Source organism: Microcebus murinus, chromosome 9, assembly GCF_040939455.1.
Source record: "Microcebus murinus isolate Inina chromosome 9, M.murinus_Inina_mat1.0, whole genome shotgun sequence".
NCBI classification, from domain to species: Eukaryota; Metazoa; Chordata; class Mammalia; order Primates; family Cheirogaleidae; genus Microcebus; species Microcebus murinus.
This window is the reverse complement of record NC_134112.1, coordinates 97,155,061-97,163,988: the sequence shown is the minus strand read 5'-3', so window position 1 is coordinate 97,163,988 and position 8,928 is coordinate 97,155,061. Positions and strand designations below refer to the sequence as shown.

Below are 8,928 nucleotides of genomic sequence, written 5' to 3'. Positions count from 1 at the left end.
GAAGTCACTATCTACTATGGAGGGGTGGACTATGAGCCCCGCAAGAGTGGAGGAGGCTCGGCCCAGAATAAAAAAGAACATATTAGCCGGGGGGGGGGGGGGTCCCAAAGGAGCCAGTGGGCAAAATCTGAACACCATCCTCAGGTCTTAATATTGTGTCGGAGGAGGCACACAAGTCCACTCCTGCGCTCCCTGTGGTTGCTCGGAGAAGTCTAAAGTTTGGGGGCTCTCTTGTCGGCTGTTCCCTGAGGCCGACTGAAATTGAATAGGACGGGGGGCCCCGGGGCTGGCCCCTCAGGCCGTTTCCCGAAAGTGGGGGCAAGGGGTTTCCAAAGACGTCAGTCTTGGAGCGGCATTGATTGGCCCAATGCTTTCCCCTCTTACAGCGAGGACAGAGGGAGGAGGGCTGGGCTGGCCTGCCTGGCGGCTCACTGAGGTTAGGGGCAGCAGAGGAGACGGCTAGGGGGCGCTGCCTCGCAAAGTGCCCTGGTTGACCGCATTTAAAGCAGTCCCTCTGGGCCGCGGTCCCTTGGATGGCGGCCCCAACTGCAAGCTGCACGGCCTGCGATACCTTATGGGCGAAGGGGTCAACATCATTACACATTCTAATCATGTCATTAAGGTCTTTGTTTTTGAGTTTACCCCTGAGGATGGCCCTGCAAGTGCTGTTGGCATTTTCATAGGCCAATTGTTTAATAAGCCTATTATCCTCATCTTCGTGTCCGAGGGTTCGTTCAGCAGACTCTAGAAGCCTGCCCACAAATTCACTAAAACCCTCTTGAGCTCCCTGGGTGATTTTTGTCAGGGGAGTAAGAACAGATCCCATAGAGAGAAGTGTTCACCAGGCGCCGAAGGCGGCTGCGGCGGTCTGGGACAAAAGTCCAATTGGGAGTCTCCTTTGGCGCTGTTCAGAGGCAAATTTCCCCTGTCCGCTAAGCTTTTCACGGGTCCAAGATGCAGAATTGGGGTTTTTTAAATTATTAGCAGCCGTGGTCTGACAGCGGTCAAGAAAGTCAGCCTTCCAAGAGAGGAACTGTCCGCGAGAAAGGACCGCCTGTACTAGTTTGACCCATTCTCTGGGGAGCAGGTAGCCGCCCCCCGAGGCTGCCTCTAGGAGGGAGTAGGTAAAGGGTGCATTGGGCCCATACGTCCTGACGGCAGAATTCAGTTCTTTTAAGGTTTTGAACTTTAGTCTGCGAAATGCAGTGGGCTCTGAGTCTGTTTCTTCTGGGAGGTCATCACTTTCGCTTTCTCTTTCCCTCCCTTCCGTATCCTCATTATCTGAATCTTGGGGCGGGGACTGGCTTGTAGAAGGGGCGGCAAGGTCTTCTCGCCTATTAGACCTGGTAACTACTGGGAATGCTAGGGCTTTATGGGAGGACTTTAAGGATTTTGTGTTTAAGGTGGCATGTGATTGGGCGGTCTCCTGATGTGGGTGGCTAATGAAGACCGAATCTTTAAGCATATCTTGGAGGGAGGACAAGTCTTTGGAAAGCTGGGCAAACTCTTTTTGAAGTTGTAAGACATCCTTTAATTGCGTAACCCTTTGACTTAAGTCTTTTTTGGCACGCAAAAGCAAGGGCATTGTAAGGGGAGGCATTAACGAAGGTGCGCGAATCTGGGGCGCCTAAGGAGGAGGTCTATGGGGGGCCGAGGTAGGAGGCGGCCATTCAGGATCGTGATATCGGGCCGCTTCCTCTTCGAGGGTTGCCTCTTCTACGGGGTCGAGGGACTCTTGGAGGGGTTGTTTTTTGAATACCAGGTAATTAAATGCATGAGGGGCTGTACCCTCGGGCAAGGGAGGGTAGAGGGTCTTGGTGTCTGGCCTACTATTCGGGGCTCGTCCCTAGATGTCTGGAGCTCAGCCGAGGGGTCCTGAGGGGGCATATTAATACAGACCGAGGGGCAAGGGGAAGGGCATGTTGGTCCCTCAGGATTATTAGGGGAAGCTGACCCTTCGGCCGCCTCTAAAGACGTTCTTGAAGCGGACCGCGACACGGGTCGGAGGCAGAATTCTGCTACTGAGAGCAGCTGCTTTTTGTTGGGGTCTGAATCTTCCCCCTCAACAATATCTCTAATTAGTCCCCAGTACGAAAAAACAGATACAGGGACGGCATCTGGGCCCTGATTCAGAAGTAAATTGTTTAGATCTCTGCCTACCTTTTGCCACTTGCGTGGGTGAATCTCAGGTCCACCAACAATAAGCCAGGGACAAGCTCGGTCAATGAACACAAAAAACTTTACTAGGTCCTTTTCCTTAACTCCAATTCCTCTCTCTCTGAGTGAGGCCTTGAGATCCTTAATGAAAACGGCCTCTTTAGACAAAGAATGGCCCATCTCGATGGAGTGACAATGTAAAAAATTTACTCACCAGACCGTTGATTCTGTGAGCGGCAGACGAGGGTCTCTGTAGGGTTTTCTTCGGCCAAAGCGCACCAAGGCGTCACCCGACAAAGGTCCGTACCTCGAGCCCCACGTTGGGCGCCACTTGTCCCGGCCCGCGGGACCTTCTGTTACTCGTGGGGGTCAAGGGGGACCGTGCCTGAAAGAGAATGGTGAGAGAAAGGAACGAGACGAAGCAAAGGGTTGTCAAGGTCCTCTTTACTTGGATTCTTTGTAGGTTTTATAAGCATACAGAAACAACGATGTAGAAACAGAAAAATAGAGTGGGGTGACGATGAGGCTTGGGTTTGGGCTAATTAGCCCCAACCAGTGTCTTATCAGTATCGAGGCTGTTTGTGACTGATTACTCAACCCCAACCTGGCAGGTGGTCGGGAACAATTGCAGGTAGCACACCCTGGAGCATTTCGCGGTCAGCACGTCATGGAACGCATTCTTTTCGGAGCTACAGCCAGAGGGTGGGGTGCTTTTTTTGTCCTAGGAATTTTCCAGGGCGAAGCCCGTGCGTAGGACAAGTCATAGGGATGTTGAGGGTCTTAGCTTCTAACAGGCCTACAGGCAAGTGCCACCATGCCCGGCTATTTTTTTCTATATATATTTAGTTGTCCAGCTAATTTTTTCTATATATTTTTAGTTGACCAATTAATTTCTTTCTATTTTTAGTAGAGATGGGGTCTCACTCTTGCTCAGGCTGGTTTCGAACTGAGCGATCTGGGTTTTGACCTTGAGCAATCCTCCCGCCTCAGCCTCCCAGAGTGCTAGGATTGCAGGCATGAGCCACTGTGACCGGCCAGTAGTTCTTTAAATGTTTCATAAAATTCAGGGAAGACTCTAGGCCAAGGGCTTTTCTTTCTTGGGAGGTTTTTGATTACTGATTCAATCTACTTGCTAATCATAAATATATACAGATTTTTTAATTTTTTGTAATTTAGTCTTGATAGGTTTTGTGTTTTTAGGAGTTTTTCCACTTCATCTTGGTTATCCAGTATGTTGGCATATAATTGTTCATAATACTCTTTTATAATCCTTTTTATTTCCATAAAATTGGTAGTAATGTCACCACTTACATTTCTGACTTTAGTGCTTTGAGTCTTCTCTGTTTTTTGTTAGTACACCTGGCTAAAGGTTTTTCAGTTTTTTCTTTTCAAAGAACCAACTTGTGGTTTTATTGATTTTCTATTCTCTATTTTGCTTTATATTTTTAATTCTCTATTTTATTTGTCTCTGCTCTAACCTTTATTATTTCTTTCCTTCTGCTAGCTTTGAGTTTAGCATATTCTTCCTTTTCTACTTCCTTAAATTTAAAGCTAGGTTATTGATTTCAGATCTTTCTTGGTTTTTTTTTTTTAATTATTATTTTTTATTTCAGCATATTATAGAGCTACAAATGTTTAGGTTACATATATTGCCTTTGCCTCACCTGAGTCAGAGCTTCAAGAGTGTCCATCTCCCAGACGATGCACACCACACCCATTATGTGTGAATATACCCATACCCTCCTCCTCCCTCCCACCGGCCCAACACCTGTTGAATGTTACTACTATATGTGCATATAAGTGTAACTTAAGTGTTTATAGTGGTAAATTTCCCTCTTAGCACTGCCTTCACTGTGTCTCATAAGTTTTGATATGTTGTGTTTCCATTTCAATTTGTCTCTCTATATTTTCTAATTTACTTTATGATTTCTTCCTTGGTTTATTGTTTAAGAATGTGTTGTTTAATTTCCATAATTTTATGAATTTTCCAGTTTTATGTTATTGATATTCATGCTGTTATGGTTGGAAAAGATTCTTTGTATGATATCTATCCTTTTAAATCTATTGAGGCTTAGTATGTAGCCTAACATATGGTCTATCCTTGAAAATGTTTCATGTGCACTTGAGAAGAACGTGTACACTGTTGGTGGTGGGTAGAGTGTTCTATATGTTTGTTAGATCGAATTAGTTTATTGTGCTGTTTAAGTCCTATATTTCCTTATTGTCTGTCTGGTTTTTCTATCCATTATTGAGAGTGGGGTACTTAAGTATTCAACTATTATTGTAGAACTGTCTATTTCTTCAGTTATGTCAGTTTTTGCTTCACATATTTTGATGATCTGTTATTAGGTGCATAAACATTTATAATTGGTATACTTGCTGTGTTGAACTTTTTATTAATATATAATGTTCTTATTTGTCTCTTGTAATCTTTGACTTAAAGTCTATTTTGTCTGATATTACTATAGCCTCCCCTTTTTTCTTTTGATTACTATTTGCATGGAATATCTTTTTCCATCCTTTCACTTTCAATCTATTTGTGTCTTTGGATGTAAAACAAGTCTCTTGTAGACAGCATATCGTCAGACCATTTTTTAAAAATCTATTCTGCCAATCTGTCTTTTTATTGGAGAGTTCAATCTCCAATAAAATTATATTTATTTTATAAATTATATTTATAAAATATATTTAAAAATTATATTTAAAGTAATTATTGTTAAGGAGGAACCTACTTCTATCATTTTGCTATTTATGCCGTGTAGCATTTTTGTTCCCCATTTCTGCATTATTATTTTGTTTTCATTTTATTGTGAAATGTCTACTTTCTTTTTCTTTTCTTTTTATATATTCTATAGACATTTTCTTTGTGATTACCATGGGGATTACATTTAGCATCACAATGTTACAACACTCTAATTAGAATGCATACCACCTTAACTTCCGTAATATACAAAAACTCTGATCCTTTAACAGCTTTATCCTTACCCCTATTGGTTGTTGGTTTCAAAAATTGCATCTTTATACATTCTGTGCCCCAAAACATGAACTAATAATTCCTTTAAGTGCATTAGTCATTAGCCAGGCACAGTGGTGCATGCCTGTCATCTCAGTTACTTGAGAGGCTGAGGTGGGGGGATAGCTTGAGCCCAGGAGTTTGAAGCTGCAGTGATTGTGCCACTGCACTTCAGCCTGGGCAACAAAGCAAGACCCTATCTCTTAAAAAAATGGAAAATATATATATATACATATATATAAAATAAATGCATTAATCTTTTCAATCATGTAAAAAACAAGTAGAGTTACAAACTGTTGTTGTGATAATATTAACTTTAATATTTACCCATGCATTTATCTTTATTGAGACCTTTATTTCTTCATATGGCTTCAAGTTACTGTCTAGTGAACATTTATTCCACTCTGCAAGAGCAATTCTTGCAGGGAATGCCTAGTAGTAACAAACTCTTCAGCTATTGTTTATCTGGAAATATCTTAATTTCTCTCTCACTTTTATAGGATAGTCTTGCTGGATATAGAATTCTTGGTTGATAGTTTTTTTTCTTTTGGTACTTTAAATATATTATCCCACTGCCTTCCAACCTCCAAAGTTGCTAATGAGAAATCTGAAATAACTTGTTGAAGATCATTGTGTGTGATGAGCTGCTTCTCTCTTACTGCTTTTAAGATTCTCTTTGTCTTTAGATTTTGAAAGTTTGATTATGAAGGAAAAATACAAGTTACCCACCACTGGCTTTTTATGTTTAACAGGACTTACTTAGGTTTCATTTGAAGTTAGAGATATAGATCAAAGCAAGGAAGCAGAAAGAAATACAAACCACAAAGGGTATCCTTAAGTGTCTCCTTTTGCATAAATGGTCATAAGTCTCAGGACTGTTTTAAACTGTTTTAAGCTGCTTAGTTGCCATATAGCACCATTTAATTAATTGTAATACTAAAGTCCCCACCTAATGGGAATTACTGCACATGCCTAACATGTATTATATGTAAACATGCGATGATGTCGAGTGAGAGCTCGGTATCACCTGCCAGAAGGAATTTAAGATTGCATCATGGCAGGCAGTGCAGATCTTACTCTTTGAAGAATTTCCGTGCCGCTCAGGAATTGAAAGCTCTGTGTCAGTAACCTCTAATAAACTCATCTAACTTGCCAAACAAGCTTAATTTTGTTTATTATGCTTGAGATTCATTGGCATCCTTGAATGTAAGGATTGATGTCTTTCATTAGTTGTCAAATAGTCTCAGCTATTGTCTCCTCAATACTGCATCTACTTTATTCTCTCTCATTTCTTCTTTCAAGATCCCAATTAAATATACATTAGACTTTCTCATTGTATCCTCTATATTTATTACCTTCTCTTCTGTGCTTGCCATGCTTTTGTCTCTGCATGCTTTATAAGGGATAATTTTTCTTCCCAATGTTTTAGTTCACTGATCTTCTTTTTGGCTTAATATATTCATTGAGTTTTTAATTTTAGTTATTGCATCTTTAGATTAAAAAATTTCAATTTTGTCCTCTTTTCAGATATCCTCAGTTAATTTTTATGCTTTTCAATTTCCTATTGAAATTTTCAAGCTTGGCTTTTATCTCCTTGAACACAATAAACATTGTTATTTTATAGTGTGTTCCTGGTGTTTCTAACACCCAAAGTCTCTTTGTTTAGTTTTGTAGTCTGTTGTTTCTATTGATTTTTCACTCATAATTTTTTGCTTACCCATATACATGGTTACCCTTGACTATATGTTAAACATTTTCATTTTATTTAAAATTTATTTGTAGAACTAATTTTCAGCCAGGGATGATGTCTGTCTGTCTGTATTTGCTTTTTCCAGGTTAGGACAAAGCAGTTAAGACACCGTAGCATAATTTCAAGGCTTAAGTTTTTCAGCTATTACAAAACCTAGCCATGAATTCTTACAGTGACTGTTTTTCTTTCAGTTTACTCTAATTCCTTAGGGTCCTAGTCCAAAGCCAGAGTTGGTTTTACTAGTGTCTGTACTTTAGTTAGGGCCATAATTCTGACTTCTATTCCCCTAGTCCTGAGAGGCTACCAAAAGTTTCACTCAGCTTCTTACCTGCTGCTTTTGGACTGAAAAACACTCTTAGGGCCAAAGCAGCCTCTGATGTGAAGGTTTAACTTTCTGTTTCCCATCCTTTACAAGTCTACATCTGGTAATTCCTGTCTAACGAATTAGCCCTTTGATGCTTTTAGTGAAATGTTTTTCATATTTTACAAATTTTTATTTGTCCTCATAAAAAAGATTGTTTCAAATTGCCTCATCCTTCAAGGAAAATGGAGAATCCTCTGCAAATTTCTTTCATTTTTTTATTTCAAAATATTAAGGGGGTACAAATGTTTTTGTTATATGGATACCTTTTATAATGCTTAAGTTCGGGCTTTTAGTGTGCCCATCACCCGAATAGTGTTCACTACACTCAATAGGTACTTTTTACCACTCCCCTCTCCCTTCTGGATTTCCAATGACCTTTACATCTCTTTGTGCCCATGTGTGCCCATTGATTAGCTCCCAATTATTAGAGAATACATGTGGTGTTTGTTTTTCCATTCCTGAGATACTTAGGATAATGGTCTCCAGTTCCGTCCAAGTTGCTGCAAAAGACATTATTTCATTCCTTTTTATGGCTGAGTAGTACTCCATGATATGTCTGTACACACACACACACACACACACACACACACACCACATTTTCTTAATCCACTTGTGAATTGATGGGCACTTAGGTTGATTCCACATCTTTGTGATTGTGAATTGTGCTGCGATAAGCATTCAAGTGCTGGTGTCTTTTTTAATTAAATGACTTATTTCCCTTTGGGTAGATACCTAGTAGTGGGATTTCTGGATAGAATGGTATATTTATTTCTTTGAGGAATCTCCATACTGTTTTCCATAGTGGTCGTACTAATTTGCAGTTCCACCAACAGTGTATAGTGTTCCTTTATCTCTGTATCTATCCCAGCATCTATTGTTTTTTGATTTTTTTAATAATTGCTATCCTGACAGGACCTCTGCAAGATTCTTTACACTTATTTATATGTCTTAAATATTTTATCAGAATTTTTAAAAATTATAAGATAGAGCCTACTTCTAGGCATTCTCACCAAGGAAATACTAGCCCAGGGCAAGAAAGAAGTGTTAAGAGAGAGGGAAGGAAGAAGGAAATTCAGCGGCCAGAGTCTGTAGTGGAGGCAGCACCTCCAAGAAATTCCCAGGAGAAGAAAAAGATGGCTTTTGACATGGTTTTCAAATCACTCCTGTTGCCCCTGGGAGGAAGGAAGATGTGTATGTTCCCTCCATGCCTCACGGAGGGTAGTAACAAGTACAAAGAGAGAGCCTGTGCCTTCTTTCTGGAGATGAGAGAGACTGAGGAAATATGAGACATTAAGACAGAGAAAGTGAAATCCACACATAGGCCACCAGGAGCATGAGTCCCAGCGGGGCTCAGCTAATTTGGTCATCTCTTTGGTCAAATGTGACCGGGGTAGCTGTCATGTGGAGGATGGCCAGGGGAGGGTTTTTGGAGCTTGTCCTGATCCAGACTCTAAATTTTGTCACAAGACAAAGCACATTAGACAACGCACATTAATTTTTAATGGCCACAGGTGGGAAAAACGTGGCAAAAATCCCAGCACCTGCTTCAGTGATTAAAAGAGTAAAGGAAGTAGGGGGCACCTGGATTTGAACCAGGGACCTCTTGATCTGCAGTCAAATGCTCTACCCCTGAGCTACACCCCC

The 8,928-nt window shown here is 40.8% G+C and overlaps 1 non-coding gene across 1 annotated transcript; it reads right to left on the bottom strand.

Moving 5' to 3' along the window:
* Window positions 1-8,856: 8,856 nt before the first annotated feature.
* On the bottom strand, window positions 8,857-8,928 carry TRNAC-GCA (transfer RNA cysteine (anticodon GCA)). The gene has a single exon. It is a non-coding gene; the product is annotated as a tRNA-Cys (tRNA).